Source organism: Micropterus salmoides, unplaced genomic scaffold (assembly GCF_014851395.1).
Source record: "Micropterus salmoides isolate LMB-PRFRI ecotype aquatic unplaced genomic scaffold, ASM1485139v1 Ms_hic_scaffold_14, whole genome shotgun sequence".
NCBI classification, from domain to species: domain Eukaryota; kingdom Metazoa; phylum Chordata; class Actinopteri; order Centrarchiformes; family Centrarchidae; genus Micropterus; species Micropterus salmoides.
In genome coordinates this window covers 1,529,343-1,548,563 of record NW_024040485.1, presented here as the reverse complement: position 1 = coordinate 1,548,563, position 19,221 = coordinate 1,529,343, and positions in this window count along the sequence as shown.

Here is a 19,221-nt window from a genome sequence, read left to right as displayed (position 1 = left end):
GTATCTTTATCATCAAGGATCATGCATAAATAGAATTCTATGTGTGTTTTCTTTAACGATTTCCTTTCATCATTGGAGAGGCTGCTGTCAGCGCATCTTAACCGATCCTGTCAGTCAGAGTTTCGGGAGATTTAAATAATCAATGAGGTTTTGCTGCTGTACCTTGTGCGTAAACACGCACAGCGCATTTCTTAATGGGGAGTCGATTCATCCTATTTCACCCATCCACTACTAATAAGAATGTTAATTTTTATGACAAAGACCCACCCGATCCACGGATATAACTGCGATCTGCACATCACTAGAACCCACCTATTATCTGAAGAATGGCTCTTTAATATAGCAATAGAAGTAAAGCAAAAGTAAAGCATTACTTACTGTACTGTGCGTCTGCGAGGGACCCAGCCTTGTTATTGAGGCCAGCTGCAGGGGATGATGGGCAATAGCATTATGTTATCTACTATTGCTAATGTAGTTATTTATTTTAAATTTGCCTAGAATTTATTAAAGAATCACTGATAGAACAATGTCTGGTTAATATTGAATTTAAACATTGGCCATAATGGGCTTTTGTAAATTGGAATGTTATATGTAACTTAACTTGGCTGGCATTTACTGATTGAATCCTGTGAATGGCAAAATGATTGGAGTGCCTTCACAACACTAAATGTCAGCCTATATGCAGTTCTTTACAGCTTTTCTTTCACTCTATGTGCACCATTAAGATAAATTTCAGTTGTTGTGTTTTTGTTTGTTTTCTTTTTCAGTAGGTTCCCCTTGCCATCAATTCCTTGGCGTGGCGGGTCTCGATCGGGTTACTTGAACCGAAGACATGTCAAAACATACACCAGGGAAGTTGTATGTTTGGAATGGAAATTTCAGCACAGGAGAGAAGATCATTGCATAATTTAGTTTAGTTGATTCCAATTTGGTGAGACAGGAGTTTTAGTCCAAATAGGTTACTGCCCATTTATTAAACTAAAAACCCACAGTAGTCAACAGTTTTTCAGATCCTACATTTCCACAGACCTAAGGCAGAAGGACCCACAACCCACTACTGCACATGGGAGAGAACACATCTATGACATGGTGATCCAGTGATGAATGAACCTGTATGCGATCACGGATACACCCCACACAACCTCATCCACCACAGTCCTCTACCCCCTTCTGCTAGCTAGATGTTGCATACGCCCCACACAAAATATATGATTTGTCAGTCAGATAAAATTATGTGTCATAATGTAAAAGATTTTGCTTTGTAACTTGGTGTTCAAGTTCCCTGTTTAACATAGGAGTTCACACCTTTCTATTATGCAGAATGGATGTGTGGAACTGTCTGATGACAGTGATTTTGCAACGAAGAGGTGGGTAAAAAACAACACACGTGTTATGGTTTTCCTAACATTTACATTACATTTTGTGTTGGTTAATTTTTTTAGGGAATTAATCTTTTATCCTCTCATGTCTATTATCTCTTCCTATTGATGTTAAAGAAGATGAAGCCATTCAGGAGGCCATCAGACGCAGGATTATGGAAGAGTCTCTGGAGTCCTTACGATTTTCAGGGTATTTTTAACTAGTAGTGTTGCACCATTCACACAAGACAAGATCAGTTTGGCTTGTGTGTTAAGGTACTTTTTTTCAAGGTTTTCAAAAACTTTGAGCAAAGAGGAAATTATTGGAATTGTAAAAGCACACAGTGAGAAGGTTGTCAGAACAGCATACAGATCCATCTAGTACATCGGCCGAGGAAATGTGTGGACAACTGCCCTTCGACAGTTTAGTAGACTCAGATTTGCTGAGAGCACCTATGTGCTGTATGTCACCTTTGCCAGTGATGGAGACACGAATGAAGATGCTGAAGACCTCAGAGGGTCCAGGCGAGAATTCTTCCGTGTACTTGATTGATTGATTGATTGATTGATTTGATTTAATTTAATTTATTGACCACACAGCCAGGCTGGTGGAATTTGTTTCCAGTACAGCTTTTTGATACAGGTTCCAACATTTAGACAATAGATATTTAGACATTAACATATAAAGTAACATACATGTACATACAGACACCACATTACTATATATAATACATAATACATGAGGGGTCATGCTTAATCCACTGTCCTCAGCGTTCAGATATCAGAGTTCAGAATGTGTATCGCTTCTGGAATAAAACTGTTTTTAAAGCGAGTTGTTCTGCAGGCTATTGTCCTGTAACGCCTCCTAGAGGGAAGTAGTTTGAAGGCGAAGGATGGGAAGTATCAGAAATTATCTTGTGGGCTCTGCATAGTGTCCGTTTGTGATTCAAGGGATGGTAAGGGTGAACCGATAACTTTAGATGCTTTGTTAATGATACGCTGTAATTTATTCTGGGAAAATGAGTCAAAACTGCCAAACCAGACTGTGATGGATGAGATGAGGATGCTTTCAACGATGGTCATGTAGAAGTGGAGATGAGACCTTACTCTAAACTTCTTAAGCTGTCGAAGATGAAAAAGTCTTTGCTGAGCTTTTTTGTAGATATTATCTGTGTTGATTTTCCATTTAATATTGTTACTGATGTGTATCCCAAGAAATTTGAATGTATTAGTGATGGAGATGGGTTCGCCATTAATATGCACAGGTGTTTTGGAGGATGGCTGACGTCTCAGATCGACGATAAGTTCTTTTGTTTTTGATGTGTTAAGTAAAAGATCATGGTCTGTACACCAGGTCACTGCTTGGTTGATCTGTGCACGGTATGCAGTTTCTTGGTTGTTGGTAATGAGTCCTATAATAGTTGTATCATCTGCATATTTATATAGGTTGACAGAACTGTGGTGTGATGTAAGCTGGTTTGTGTAGAAGGAAAATAGCCAGGGTGAGAGGACACAGCCTTGAGGTACGCCTGTGCTGAGAAACAGAGAGGAGGATGTATTGTTTTTATCTTTACCTTCTGTTGCCTATTCCATAGAAAACTATGAATCCAGTAACAGATGCAAGGGTCGATATTCATGTCGAGTAGTATATTGAGCAATTTGGCCAGGTTTATTGAATTAAATGCAGAACTAAAATCAGAAATACGGGCATATGTATTTGCGGACTCGAGGTGATTCAGTATGTGATGAATTGCTATGTTGACGGTGTCCTCAACTGACCTGTTGGCTCTGTATGCAAATTGGAATGGGTCCATGAGGGGGATGGTGACAGTTTTTAGGTAATTGAGTACGATGAGCTCAAATGACTTCATGACTGCTGATGTCAATGCAATAGGTCGATAATCATTGAGGCAATAGATGGTCTTGGTTTTGGAAACCGGGATGATAATGGATTCTTTAAAGCACTTAGGTACTGAGTTTTGACGGAGGAAGGTATTGAAAATGTCAGCAAAAACCCCAGCCAGTTCTGCAGCGCAGTGGTAAAGAGCGGTAGGACAAATGTTATCTGGGCCTGGGGCTTTATTCCTTCCTTAAGTCCCCTGAAGATGCTCCTCACCTCCTCCTCGTAAATAGTAAAAGGGGGGGCAGGGAGAGGGTCGGGGGTGGATGGTGGTATAACAGGTACCTGCTCAAACCTCCCATAGAAAAGGTTGAGTGTATCAGAAAGCTGATTATCGCCGTCGAGTGTAATAGTGGGCTTCTTTTTATAATTTGTCATGTTTTGGAGTTTTTTCCAAATTAACCGTGTCATAAGTGGTGATTTGTTCTTCAAGTTTAGTGGCATAATTGGATTTGGCTCTTCTTATTGCATTGTATTTGGCAGCCATATATTGTTCTTTTTTTCCTGATAGTTGAGCTGAATTCTTCTCACTTCTTAATTGTTTAATGTCGCTGTTAAACCACGGTTTATTGTTATTGTAGTATATGATCTTTTTGAGTGGAATGCACAGGACCACAGCACTGCGTGGTCGGACCTTCCCAACGGAGCCCTCGGAAAGGCACGGTAAGCTTCTTTGATGGTAGTATAGCAGTGGTCCAACGTGTTGGTTCCTCTGCTAGGGCAAGCTACCTGCTGATGGTAGCAGATACCACCGCCTTTCGACTTCTGCGATAGTTTAGGTGATCTATCAGCACGATGTAATGTGAAGCCTAGAGGTGTTACCGCTTGATCGGGTACTGATTGATCCAGCCAGATCTCCGTCAGGCAGATGGCAGAGCAGTCACTGTAGTCTTTGTTGGTTTGTAACATAAGTTGAAATTCGTCCATTTTGTGCCGAAGAGATCTCACGTTTGACAACAAGAGGGCTGGAAGCGGTGGCCAATAAGGGCGTCTCCTGAACCTAGCAAAGGTTCCTGAGCGGCGGCTTTTTTTGGTCGGCAGCCATGATGTTGAAAGGCTTGATATGTTTAGTTCCCGTAATTTCTCTAGCAGAGACGTGGATGGACCCAGATCACTATGAGAAGTGTATCTGAGGTTTAAGAGCTCCAAGCGAGTGTGCTGGATCAAGCACGACACTTCACAAACAAATAACGCAAAAATTACAAAACAGGAACGCTGTTGTACTGTGGCAAGCCTCATGGCTGCCATAAACTTACTTATAAAAGCTATCTACAGAGAGAGTGGAGCATTTGAAGGTAATCTTATTTTGCATAAATGTTTGGTACTAAATGTTAATTTGCTACTGTGCTGTTAAAATGCTTTGTCTTAAATAATGGGTAAATTGCCCTATAAAATTTGGGGAACTCAAATGCAAATTAATTAATTTGTTAAGTCTCAGATATCACATTTAGGTTATGTATCCATGAACGATTATTTTTGCACAAGCAGAATTTTTTTTTTTTTGTCCTTTTCTCCTAGAGTCTCGAAATGGCTTTAAGTGAATGAACATTTGTCATGTGCAGAATGGAGTGCACTATTGGACACATGATGTCTACCATCAGAGTCCAGGGTGGTGAGCCTCCAGCCCTACTTTTCCTCATGTAGTGGACTACCTTCTCACAGGACACATCTTTCAAGTGAATGTCACTCCAGATGACATAGCTGACATGGAACTGAGAGAAACACTGAAGAAGGGGGAGCCATGGGAGGCAGGGGACCGGGGAAGGGAGTGGAGTGGCAGGCAGCAGGAGGGCTGGCGAGGAGCGGGGGGGAGCCGGGAGGGCGCCGTGGAGGAAGCCGGAGAGGAGAGGACCGGAGGACGAGCCCAGCCGACTGAACGAAGGACAAGGGTGAGTGAACCTGGGAGGGAGAGCAGAAAGACAGGGTTAAACACAGGAAATAACCATGGGCTGGAAAACAGAGATCTCTTCTGGAGTTAACTGGAGCTTGAGAGAGGCTGGCACCAGGTTGGGAGCAACGATGAAGCAAAGATGGTGTGGAGAACCGGGGTTGATATACAGGCAGGGATGAGGTTGATTACTGGCAGGTGTGGCAAGCTGGGGAGGTGGCTGATGAGGTGCAGGTGGCTGGGCTCAGGAGCGGAAAGAGAGAGAGAGAGAGAGGAGGAGAAGGCAGGGAGGCAGGCAGAGTACAGGAGAACAAAACAGTGGAAAAAAGAAAACGAGAAAAGAACAGGACACTCACCGTCAGCCGGGCTGTCCCCACAACAGTGACCCATGGAGATACCAAATCGGAGGTCTTCCAAACCCTGTCAGTATGGCCAACAAAGATGAATTTGTGAGGAAAGCAATACTTTACCATGTCCTCATTCAACGACAGAGCTGTTATGATCAGTTAGTCGAAGGTTTGAAGCACTACAGGGTAAGTTTAGACTTAAATGTAACTGTAATTGCATTGTAGTGTACATGTACAACAGATGTGAATTGCCTGTACATGTTTGTTTTTTTTTATCATACTGAACGACTGTTCAGTCCTATTCAGTAAGCCAATATGAGCTGAATGCATTTAAATTGGTATTGGCGTTCATCCACCTTCTTTGTACACGGATGTAAAGCAACTCTCAGTGCAGTGATCTTTGATTTAAGATTTCCAGCGTGAGTGTTGAAAGGGTTTGCCATAAATGGGTTTTGAGGGTGCAGAACAAATGTGTGTTGTAATGTAATTTTTTAGGGTCAGAACATTTCCATAACAAACAAGAATCACAGAAGTCAAGTATGAGGTAATTTATGGATTTATTGTCCACAAAGTCAAATGTTCAACAGGTTGCAAAGAAAATGTTCTAAAAGGTATAGCAGAGTTGTTTTAGTTGGTAATAAATGTAAACTAAAGGGAATTTGACTCAAGTAAAATATTCATAATCTGGCATATGAAAAGGGCCTGAAGTTGATGGGGTGCCAATATGTGGGCACATAGCACATCCCTCAAGTTGGCCCCACTCCTCTCCTGGATGGCATGCTTGTCAGGTAGAGCAGGGGGTTCTTCAGGCTGGAGCTCTGGCTCTTCCAAGATATCTCCATGAGTAAGGCACAGATTGTAGAGGAATTCACAGGCCAGGGCAACTTCTGATCAGAAGTTTGGCCCAACCTCCTGTGCCTTCAATAAGGCACAATTTTCGACCACTCAAAGCGCTTTTACACTACATTTGCATTCACACACATTCATACACTGGTGGAACAGCGGATTCAGTATCTTGCCCAAGGACACTTCAACATGGAACATCACTGGATAAGATACCCCATGGGCCAGCCAATAAACAAAAGTCAGGACCTCTAAAATATGTCATTAGCCATGATCCCTGTCCTGGTGCAACAGATTTAGAAGACCATTACCACATGTGGAGGTTCTGACGTTGCTGACGTACTGCGGTAAACGTGTCGACTCATTTCCGTTTCCGGTGCTTGTGTGTTGGTAGTGTGTTGTGCTGCTCTCGCTAAATACCAGTTACATTTGTTAGATTACAGCGGCCAACTGTCCACTAAACACTTATTCTTACAGTAATTTTGCCTAAGCACTCACAGTTCTTTCCATCTTTTAGTGACTGCTGTTCGCACGTGTAATAAGTGTAGTTTATTTTTAGACATGGAGGCGAGGCTCAGTGATTTAGAAGTCCGGCTCCGCACCTTGATAGATCAGTCTAGTCCCCCGGCATCTCCTGTGCAGCCAGGAAGGGGGGGCTGGGTGACTGTCCGAAAGAGGAATAGTCGTAAGCATTCAAAGCCCATGGGGTACCATCAACCTGTTCACATTTCTAACAGATTTTCCCCACTCAGCGACACACCCGCTGAGAAACCAACTCTGATGATTGGCAGCTCTATTTTGAGAAACGTGAAGTTAGCGAAGCCAGCGGCCATAGTTAAGTGCATCCCTGGGGCCAGAGCGGGCGACATTGAGTCTTATTTGAAACTGCTGGCTAAGGATAAACGTAAATACAGTAAGATTGTTATTCACGTCGGCTGGTAATGACTCCCGGTTACGCCAATCGGAGGTCACTAAGATTAATGTTGAGTCGGTGTGTACATATGCAAAAACAATGTCGGACACCGTAGTTTTCTCTGCACCCCTGCCAAATCTGACCAGTGATGACATGTATAGCCACATGTCATCATTCCGCCACTGGTTGTCGAGGTGGTGTCCAGCAAACGATGCGGGCTTTGTAGATTATTGGCAGACTTTCTGGGGAAGACCTGGTCTGATTCGGAGAGACGGCATCCATCCCACTTGGGAAGGAGCAGCTCTCATTTCTAGAAATCTGGCCAAGTTTATTAGTGGACCAAATCCATGACAACCCAGAGCTGAGACCAGGAGCAGAGTCGCAGTCTAACACACTTCTCTGCCCTTCGAATTCAGCAGTTACCCTACGCAGAGTCGCAGTCTAACACACTTCTCTGCTCCTCCATTCTAGGAGTTACTTAGTGGAAATCCTATAGTGATGGTGTCTGCTCCCCGACCATCAAAATAATTTAAATCAAAGGTAAATAGAAGAGGAGCTATGCATAAAACCCTCATAAAACTTAAAATCACAAGAGCAATAGTGCAAACTAATAGGAAAATTAAACATCAATGATCTCTCTCTTCTAAAGGTGTACTAGTAAATGAAATAATATCAGATTATGATATTGATTTATTTTGTCTTACTGAAACCAGGCTGGGTGATGGAGAATATGTTAGCCTAAATGAATCCACCCCTCCCAGTCATATTAATACTCACATTCCTCGAGGCACAGGCCGAGGAGGTGGAGTTGCAGCTATCTTCGACTCTAGCCTACTAATCAGCTCTAAACCTAAACTAAACTATAACTCATTTGAAAGCCTTGTTCTTGGTCTTTCACACCCAAGTTGGAAATCACTGCAACCAATTCTTTTTGTTATAGTGTAACGAGCACCTGGTCCATACTCTCAATTCTTATCTGAATTTGCAGAGTTTTTCTCAGAGTTATTATTGTAGGGGATTTTAATATTCATGTGGACGTTGAGAATGACAGCTTTAGGACTGCGTTTATCTCTCTGTTAGATTCCTTTGGCTTCTCTCAGATCGTTCATGAACCGACTCACTGTTTTAACCACACCCTCGACCTTGTTTTGGTGTATGGTATTGAAAATGAACATTTAATAGTGTTCCCACAGAATCCCTCTTTATCTGACCACTGTTTGATAACTTTTTAGTTTGTATTGCTGAACTACACGCCATTGGGCAAAAATTTCTATACAAGACGTCTGTCTGTTAGTGCTGTAGCTAAATTTAAGGATGCGATTCCATCAGCTCTAAATCCATTATCAAGTCACTCATATGCTAGTTTCAGTCCCTCCCAAATCGATCATCTTGTTGATAGTGCTGCAGGCTCGCTGCGAATGACACTCGACTCTGTAGCCCCTCTAAAAAAGATAATAATAAAACAAAGACGGTTAGCTCCATGGTATAATACTGAAACTCGCAAATTAAAGCAAATATCGCGGAAACTTGAGAGGAATTGGCGTTCCACCAAAGTGGAAAATTCTCGTTTAATTTGGCAAGATAGTCTTAAAACTTATAGGAAGGCCCTCCGTAATGCTAGAGCAGCGTACTACTCATCATTAATTGAGGAAAATAGGACTTCATGAGCTTCTTTAATGATAAAATTCTAACTATTAGAAACAAAATTCACCAAGACCTGCCCTTAACTGGCACCGACTTATCTCTAAACTCAGGAACCTTAAAAACTGAATATGTCTAAACTGTTTTGCTTCCCTCAATCTTTACCAACTAACTTCAATAATTTCTTCATCTAAACCATCAACCTGCCTCTTAGACCCCATCCCGACTAGGCTGATAAAAATGTTTTACCCTAAGTCAGCACTTCTATACTAGATATGATCAATCTATCTTTATCAACAGGCTATGTACCACAGTACTTTAAAGTAGCTGAAAAAGCCCAAACTTGATCCGGATGTTTTAGCCAACTATAGACCTATATCTAACCTTCCATTTCTCTCTAAGGTTCTGGAGAAAGCAGTTGCTAAACAGCTGTGTGACTTTCTACAGAGCAATAGTTTATTTGAGGATTTTCAGTCAGGATTTAGAGTTCATCATAGCACAGAGACAGCACTGATGAAAATTAACGACCTCCTTATTGCATCAGACAAAGGACTTGTCTCTGTACTGATTTTATTAGATCTTAGTGATGCATTTGATACCATTGACCATCAGATCCTATTGCAGAGACTGTAACATTTCATTGGCATTAAAGGAACCGCTCTAAGCTGGTTTAAGTCCTATTTATCAGATCGATTTCAGTTTGTACATGATGAGTCCTCCATGCATGCCAAAGTTAGTCATGGAGTTTCACAAGGATCTGTGCTCGGACCAATCCTCTTCACTTTATATATGCTTCCTTTAGGCAATATTATCAGGAAATATTCCATAAGCTTTCATTGTTATGCAGATGATACTTATCAGTTAGCTAAACTTCAAATGTGCCTTCAGGATGTTAAAACCTGGATGACCTGTAATTTTCTAATATTAAACTCATATAAAACTGAAGTTATTGTTCTGGGGCCTAAGCACCTCCGTGACGCATTATCTAAAGATATAGTTTCCCTTGATGGCATCGCCCTGGCCTCCAGCACCACTGTAAGGAATCTTGGAGTTATCTTTGATCAGGACATGTCGTTTAAGTCTGACATTAAGCAAATTTTATGCCTTTTTTCACCTACATAATATTGCGAAAATCAGGAACATCCTGTCTAAAAATGATGCAGAAAAACTAGTCCATGCATTTGTTACTTCTAGGCTGGATTACTGCAATTCCTTATTATCAGGCTGCTCGAAAAAGTCCATTAAGACTCTTCAGCTGATTCAGAATGCTGCAGCATGTGTTCTGACAGGAACCAGGAAAAGAGATCATATTTCTCCTGTTTTAGCTTCTTTGCATTGGCTTCCAGTAAAATCCAGAATAGAATTTAAAATCATTCTTCTTACCTACAAAGCTCTTAATGGTCAGGCACCATCTTATCTTAAAGAGCTCATAGTAATGTACTACCCCACCAGAGCACTGCGCTCCCAGAATGCAGGGTTTCTTGTGGTTCCTAGAGTCTCCAAAAGTAGACTAGGAGCCAGAGCGTTCAGCTATCAAGCTCCTCTCCTGTGGAACCAGGTTCCAGTTTGGGTTCAGGAGGCAGACACCATCTCCACATTTAAGAGTAGGCTTAAGACTTTCCTCTTTGATAAAGCTTATAGTTAGGGCTGGCTCAGGTGAGTCCTGAACCATCCCTTAGTTATGCTGCTATAGGCCTAGACTGCCGGGGGATTTCCTATGATGCACTGAGCTCCTCTCCTCTTCTTTCTCTCCCTCGATATGCAACCTCATCCCATTATTGCATGTTACTAACACAACTTCTCCCCTTTCCAGTAGTCTTGTGCTTTCTCGTCCCTCTCTTCTCTCCTCCTATCACTTCCTGCAGATTTTCTGGCTCTGGAGCTGTGGAGTCTGGATCTGTGGCTGTGGGTCACCTGCTGCCCCCGTGTTCCTGCTCGGCGCCCTGGGAGCCTTCTGGGAGGTGGAGTCGCTGGGCATTGTCAACGAGCAAACACAGAACCCAGAGGAATCAGAGGCTCTTCAGAGTTTCGAACAGTCTACTACACACAAGGATGGCCGCTACCAAGTTGAGTTACCATGGCGACCTGACAGATCAGATCTTCCAGATGACGTCAGAGTTGCAAAAAGACAATTTGAAGGCCTCAAGAGGAGACTAAAAATGGATGCAACATTGTACACAAGGTACAATGATGTGATACAGGATTATCTGCAGCAGGGCATCTGTGAGGATGTACCAAACAGCGATTCAGTGGCAGAGCAGCCCGACACAGTGAAATACTACATGCCACATCACACGAGAGGACAAGGTAACTACTAAACTGAGAGTAGTGTTTGATGCATCATCACATGAGGAGGGATGCCCATCCCTGAATGACTGTTTACTGACTGGGCCAAACCTTAATCCAAATCTGTTAGATGTTGCTGTTAGGTTCCTGTGGTTACATGGACCTCCAACCAAAGACTGTAAAGATGAGCTGCGCATCATGAGAATGTGTAGAGTGTTTTTTGGAGTCTCACCTAGCCCATTCCTGTTAGCTACAACAATAAGAAAACACATCAAGCAGTATGAAACAGTGCAGCCTAAGACAGTGGAAGCATTGAGAGAGTCACTCTACATTGATGATTTTATTTCCAGCTCAGGAGATGTGGATGAAGCCCTTTCAGTTACCACAACAGCCAAGGAGATTCTGTCCCATGCAGGCATGAACCTCTGCAAATGGGTGACAAATTCACCAGAACTTAGAGCATAGTGGACTGAGAATGGAGTGGATCCTCCACCAGAGCAGATACTGTTGGAAATGCGCTGAAGGTGTTAGGGTTGGTGTGGAGACCAGAAAGGGATGACTTTGTGTTTGATCCAAGGGGGCTGCTTGACATTCTAAAGGGTAAAGAAAACACAAAGAGAAACATGCTGCAAACATCAGCTCGCATCTTTGATCCCATCGGTTTCCTTGCTCCATTCACCATACGTGTAAAATGTCTGTTTCAAGAACTGTGGGAAAGGGGAATCAGTTGGGATGAGCAGCTCCCTCGAGACTTGGCTGAAAAATGGGATCAATGGTGTGTGGAGCTGCCGAAGCTCCACCTGGTGGCCATTCCAAGATGGTACCAAATTGAGATTCAGCCAAACTCAAAGACAATCAAGTTGTGGTTTCACTGCAGCGGCAAAACCAATCCTGCTGATTTACCAACCAGAGGTCAGAGCGTTGAAGCCCTCATTCAGAGCCAGCCGTCAACTGATGATGCAGAGAACATTGATGAGGACTGTGTTGCAAATGACATGAACACTGAGCTTAGGTCTAAATTTCAGGTTGTAGTCCAGTTTACCAGCACTGAACAAGCTGAGCCACTATTAGACCTGGAGAAGTACAGCAGGCTGAAAACATTGCTGAGAATTACTGCTTGGGTAAGAAGGTTCAAAGCTAATTCCTGCTCTAGTCAGAAGGCCCGGGGAGAGCTAACTACAGAGGAGCTCACTGCAGCAGAAGTGTATTGGGTGAAGGTGACCCAAGAGCGTAGCTTCAACCAAGAGCTCAGTCAGCTGAAATCTGGACAAGAAATTAAGAGAGAGTCAAAAATCAAAGACTTGAAACCATTCTTGGATGAGAATAGCCTTATTTGTGTAGGGGGCAGGCTACAGTACTCAGATCTCAGCTTCAGGGAGCAACACACGTGGGTGTTACCGACAAAGCACAGGTACTCTCAGTTACTAGTTCAATACTGTCATGAAAGAGTGATGCATTCTGGGGTCAGAGATACTCTAGTGCAGATGAGGGACAGATACTGGGTTTTAAAGGGGAGACAGTTAGTGAAGAAAACTCTTTCACATTGCTACGTTTGCAGGAGACTAAAGGCGAAGATAGCACAGCAAGTCACAGCTCCTCTTCCCAGAAACAGGGTTACTGAGTCACCACCTTTTGAAGTTACTGGGGTGGATTTTGCAGGGCCACTATATGTTAAGTCTAGTAGTCAGTCTAAGGCATACATTGCACTTTTCACTTGTGCTGTCACGAGAGCAGTGCATCTAGAACAAGTTTCAGATCAAACTACAGAAAGGTTTCTCTTAGCCTTAAAGAGATTTATTGCAAGCCGAGGGCTGTGTAAGGTTATTTATTCAGACAATGCCAGAACATTCAAAAGAGCAGACCAAGATCTGAAGGAACTGTGGAAGTCGATCAGAGAGTCAGAGCTTGCAGAGTTCTTCACTGACAGAGGGATCACTTAGAAGTTTATAGCAGAGAGAGACGCTTGGTGGGGTGGCTTCTGGGAGAGACTTGTGAGATCTGTAAAGGCATGTCTAAAAAGGATCCTGGGGAGGGCTTCTCTGAACTTTGAGGAATTGACAAGCATGCTCGCTGAGGTAGAGGCTGTGTTGAACAGTGATGCATCAGAGCCCCACCCCCTTACACCCTCTCATTTCCTGGTTGGGAAAAGACTGACTTCCCTGCCGCCAAAGACTATGCTACCACCATCTCAGGTAACTTCTCTGAGCAGAGAAGACATGAGCTGGAGATAGAGGTTCCCGCAAAGACTCCTGACCAGCTTTTGGAACAGCTGGAGGAAGGACTACCTGATGGACTTGAAATCAGCTCACAAGTGTGAGACACCTGTACCCTCTGTGCTGAAAGTGGGAGACGTCATCCTGATTGGAGAGGACAACATACCCAGGCAGATCTGGAAAATGGGCAGGATAACTGAGCTGTATCCAGGGAGAGATGGACTAATTCGTTCCTGTAATGTTCGTACCACTACAGGCAGTTTGCTGAAAAGACCTGTTCAGTTGATATATCCTTTAGAGATTAGTTGAAGCGATGAACTGAGTAATGATGAACAGTTGTTCATCGGGCAGGAGAATGTTGTGGATAAGATACTGATTTCACATTTTGTTGATTTGAGTTAGTAAGTAAAGAAATCTTCAGTTTAAGCTGTACATAAAACAATGCAAAGGATTTACAGTGTTAAAGGTTATGGTGCTTACTATACATGTGACCCATCATAAAAGGTCTGGTAATCGTAATTATTCATTGTTAAAATGGAGACTACATGGAGAAAATGCTTTGTTTCAAGCAATAGACTGAGACGCTTTTATTTTGACAGGGAAGCCTTAACTTTGAATTTCCCAGGAAGTAGCTGCTCTATGGTGTGTCTACGATGTCGCGTGCAGCAGTTGTTTTCCCCCTTGTCTGTAAAATTCAGCATGTTGGAGAATAAACGTTCAGTTTGAACGACACCTGTTCTGGTCATTAAGATGAACCTTTCACTACACAACAGTAGCCCCTGGTCTTCCCCTGTTGTTCTTGTAAAGAAAAAAGATGGCAGCTGCAGATTCTGCATTGATTACAGAAAATTAAATGCAGCCACCACTCACACCCACTGCCACATCCTGCAGAGGCCCTTGACAGCCTATCAGGTGCATGCTGGTTCAGCACAATGGACTTATCTAGTGGCTATTGGCAGGTTGAGCTTGAGCTACATGACAAAGAGAAAAAAGCATTCAGTACTGATAGTGCTCTGTACCAGTTTAAGGTTATGCCTATGGGCTTGACCAACGCCCCACCTATGTTTCAGAGGTTGATGGAGCTGGTGCTCCATGGCCTGCACTGGAAGAACTGTTTGATTTATCTGGATGATGTCCTTGTGTTCAGTCGCTCTTTATAGGATCACCTACAGAGCCTTGAGGAAGTGTTCGGCCGGGTTTTGCTAAGTTGGTCTCAAGTTGAAATCCAAGTGCCAGATCGCTCAAACACAAGTGACCTTCCTGGGATACATAGTCTCCAATCGGTGACTCCAACCAGATGCAGGAAACCTTGAAAAGGCTTGTGGATGGCCACCTCCGAGAAAAGCCACCAAGTTGAGAGCATTCATCGGATTGTGCTCCTGCTTTTGTAGTTTGCTATGCCAGCCACACACTCAAGCCTCCTGAAAGAATGTGGTCCACCTTTGACCGTGAGCTCTGGGCAGTGGTTTGGTCTGTGAAACATTTCCTGTCTGGCAGTGTATTCACAGTGATCACAGATCATAAGCCCCTTCTGAATCTGAGGAAAGAACCAGTGGACAACGATCCTACTGGCAGACACAGCAGATGGATTCTCGAGCTGGACGTGTATGATTACAACCTCCTACACCGGGAAAGTAAACAACATGCCAAAGCGAATGCAATGTCCAGGCGTCCCGACCCTAAGATCCACAACACAGCTGTTCAATGTGTCAACTCTACCATCACCTCCACAGACAGACATAACACTACCTCAGTTTGACTTGGGAAAACTGCAGGAACAGCAAAATGAGAATGAATTTCTCAGTAGTCATTGCACAGCTAAAGGACAATGCTCATTTTTTGTGATCAAATGTTTATTTCTTTTAATAATAAAAAAAAACAACTACAAACAATACACTGAGACAGAGAATGTGTCCCAGGGACAGAAAGGTAAAAGGAAAAAAGAAAAAGGAGCAAAGAGGACAGACGGGAGGGAGGGAGACAAAAACAACAAGCAGAAACAGACAAACACAAACAGACACACACAGACAGACACAAGACAAGGAACCAAACACGGCTACAGCCCGGACTTTACAGCCTCAGCAATGTTCACCCAAGTGTCCAGGGTCCTTCCTGGCGCTCCATTAATATGCGCCGTGGACAGCTCCATATATACTACGTCCAAGTAGGAAATAGTCCAAGTGTGGATAGACAGGTCGTGAGGTGGTTTCCAACGAGTTGCAATCATTTTCTTTGCAGCTGTAAGTCCAGCAAATACAGCACGTTTCTGAGTTCCAGAGAGCTGAAAGGCAGACAAATCATTTAAAATCAAAACATTGACAGTAACAGGTACAGTAACATTAAACAAGGCAGATATTTTGGATGCAATACTGTTCCAGAACTGACTCACAGGAGAACACTCCCAGATCATGTGAAAATACGTGCCTTGTGCTTTTATTGGGCAGAGGGTGCATAATGGGCTGTTAATTATTTTCATGTGGTGCATTTTCACAGGGGTGAGATATGTCCTATGAATAAAATTGTAGTGAATCTGCTGATGGTCTGGATTGCGTGATACTTCTGGAATGTTCGACCATACATCATGCCAGTCGAAATCGATACTCAGGCCTGGGCAATCGCGCGCCCAGATCCTCTCAATATGAAGGGCAGAGTGGCCAGATATCACTAAGAACTGGTAAAGCTTAGATACAATCCCACAGTTTTTAGGGTGCACAGTAAATAACTCCCGGATAGGATGGGTGGGCAAAGGCCTCTGCCAAGGGACACCGTATGCCTTGAGTGCTGATCTTAATTGAAAGTAAAAGAAAAAAGAGGAACGTGGTAGACTGAATGCGTTCTGCAAGACAGAAAAAGGCAATAAGCCAACCTCGTTAAAATGTCTTTTAGACAACAAAGTCCCATCTTCTCCCATTGTGAGGCTGTTACTGGCCTCCCCCCAATCAGGAGTGCTGTATTATTGAATATAGGGGAAAACGTGTGCCAGTTTCAGCCAATCTCCAAGTTTTAATAAGATGAGAGATAATAGGGCCAAAACGTAGCTGGCACCGTTTGCTAGAAACATTGGCAAAGAGAACGTCATGGAGTGACCAAGGCTCTGTAATAGCACTTTCTAAGGCACATTGTTCATACTTTGGGTTTGGCTTGCAGATGCGACCTGAGCATGTCACATACAGTGTGTTACCTGGTGTTACCTCCATTGGAGACTGAACAGCAGGCCTCTGCTGCCCACTGCTTGGCTGAGGGGTTACCTGAGTCTCTCGAGGTGTGTGTGGTTTGTGTGGGGGACTGACTGGCAATGAAAGTCTGCAGGGTCGACCTGTCGTGGTGGTGGCTCAGCAACGGGGAGGATGTGATGGCGATTCCTGCTGTAGTTCCCTCCGTCGGACTCGATGATGTAGGAGCGTGGTTCCTTGCAAACTTCTTTAACTGTGCCCAAGTGGTTGTGTCCCTTGATGGTCTGCATCCTGACGACTTGTCCCTCTGCAAGCGGCTGTAGTGGGCGGTGTAGCTAACCCCCAGCCAGACAATGGTGAAGCGTACTGATGTTTCCAGAAGCCTTTATTTACGTTGAGCCGTCAACCTAGCTTTGAACACAAATCTGGTTTCTCTCTCCTTACACCCTTTCTTCCTGAAACACCGTAAGAGCTATAGGACAGATAAACAACATAAAATTTGCTCTTACAAGCATGAACATTAGCCAAAGGCTGCATTAACCTTACAGACAGCTGCTCATAAAAGCATTTTCTGAGATGTTACCTTCGTCAATATTAACTAAATGGCTTAGATTAGCATGACTTCACATGACGAGATAACAATACGAAAACACTTCTTCACAGTTGAACAGATTAAACTACATATTTTGCACATAAACATTAAACAAATCAAACACACAATACCTTGTTCCCATTCCAGCTAGGTGCTAAGTTATCCTTTTAAGAGATTTATACGATTTCAGAGCGACATGTGTTTTTCCTCCTCACTTCCGTGGGTACGTCTCAAAAAACATTCCCACCCTTTAGATGCGAAATTAACGTTCCGCTAGGAGGCGCCAAATGAGGACTCATAATATTAACAGAGGAAACTATTAAAATAAAGCTCTGCCGTGGTTACCTTACATTTTCCTTTGTTTGTTGTTATTCCATAGTTTGTTACAGGCGGCTTGATGCATCATAGTATCGCTTTTGAGTCTTTTATTTTGGAGTTGAGCAGTGACCCGCTCTGTGTTCTTTGGGCTGGCTCCAGCAGTCTGGTGCTGACAGGAAGAGTCGAGCATATCTGCTGTGACATCAGACATTCTGCAGGCGAGCCCAATGCTTGGTCGCGGGGAATGTTTCTGATGTTCAGCAGATTGAGAAACACGTCAGTCCTATCTCTGTGAGATTTTTCCATCAGTAGTTTGGCACTGCGGACTGCTCTTTCTGCCAGTCCGTTTGACTGAGGATACTCCGGGCTGCTGGTGACGTAGATGAAGTCCCACTGCTCGGCAAAATCCTTAAGGCGCTGGCTTGTGTATTGCCTCGCATTATCACTGATGAGGGTGTGAGGCATACCATGGACAGAAAAGTGCCTTTTCAGCTTTGTGATCACAGCTGCTGAAGTTGTGTCACGGAGAAGGTCAATTTCGTACCACCCTGAGTACGAGTCTACCAGCACCTGGTACTGTTGTCCGTGCCACTCAAACATGTCAGCAGCCACTGTAGACCATGGCAAGGCTGGAACTGGATGTGGCTGTAGAGGTTCCTTCTGCTGGTGTGGTCTGGTGCTGTTGCAGACAGAGCATGATAGCAGTTCTTCTGCAATGTCTTTGTTCATTGACGGCCAAAAGACAGTGCTCCTAGCCCTGCGCCTGGTTAACTCTAAGCCTGGGTGACCTCTGTGTACAATATTGATGTATTCCCAGTGCAGAGAGTGGGGAATTACTGTTTTGTGGCCCTTGACGACTATTCCATCTTCCACTGCCAGCTCATCTCTGTAAGGGAAGAATGAACGGATGGATGGGTGGACGCTGTGTTCTTTGTCAGGCCATCCGCGTTGAATGATTGCGCTGAGAGTCTGTAGCACCTGATCCTGTGCTGTGTAGGTCCGGAGCTCCTCTAGTCTGTTACTTGAGATGTAGCTGATGGACATCACCTCAAATGTGTTGTTTGCAGTTGGGCTTTGTGAGAGAGTTTTGTTTGGAGCTCGTGATAGGTGTCGGCTAGGTACATGTGCTTATCCTTCTTGTAGACTAGTGTGATGTCATAGGCCTGTAATTGTAGTAGCATCCTTTGCAATCGGGCAGGAGCAGTGTGGATGGGTTTCTTTAAGATTGTGACGAGAGGTTGGTGGTCGGTTTCAATGACCGTAGGCTTCCCATACACGTAATCCTTGAATTTGGTGCATGCAAACACCACTGCCAACAGCTCCTTCTCGATTTGAGCATATCGTGTTTCTGTGTCTGTGAGCGTGCGAGACGCGTAGGTAACTGGTCTCTCCTCCTGTAGGCATGCAGCACCAAGTCCGTAGCATGACGCGTCACAGGTCAGGGTAACTGGTTTTCTCACATCGTAGTATGATAAGACTGATGCGCTGGATAAGCATGACTTTAGACGGTCGAACGCCTGCTGATGCTGTGGAAACCAGCACCACGCAGTGTCTTTGTGCGTGAGCTGTCTCAGATGCCAAGGCATCGCTGCATGGCTGGGACGTCCTGAGGGACTGGCACGTCTGTGATCGCCACTGTTACGGTGGGTGGTGTGGAGGCAGGTTGGAGGACCCAAACGCAGGACACAGAGCGGAGCAGGTATAGTTCGGTGGTTTAATTAAACAAATAAAAGGCGAGCACACTTACTG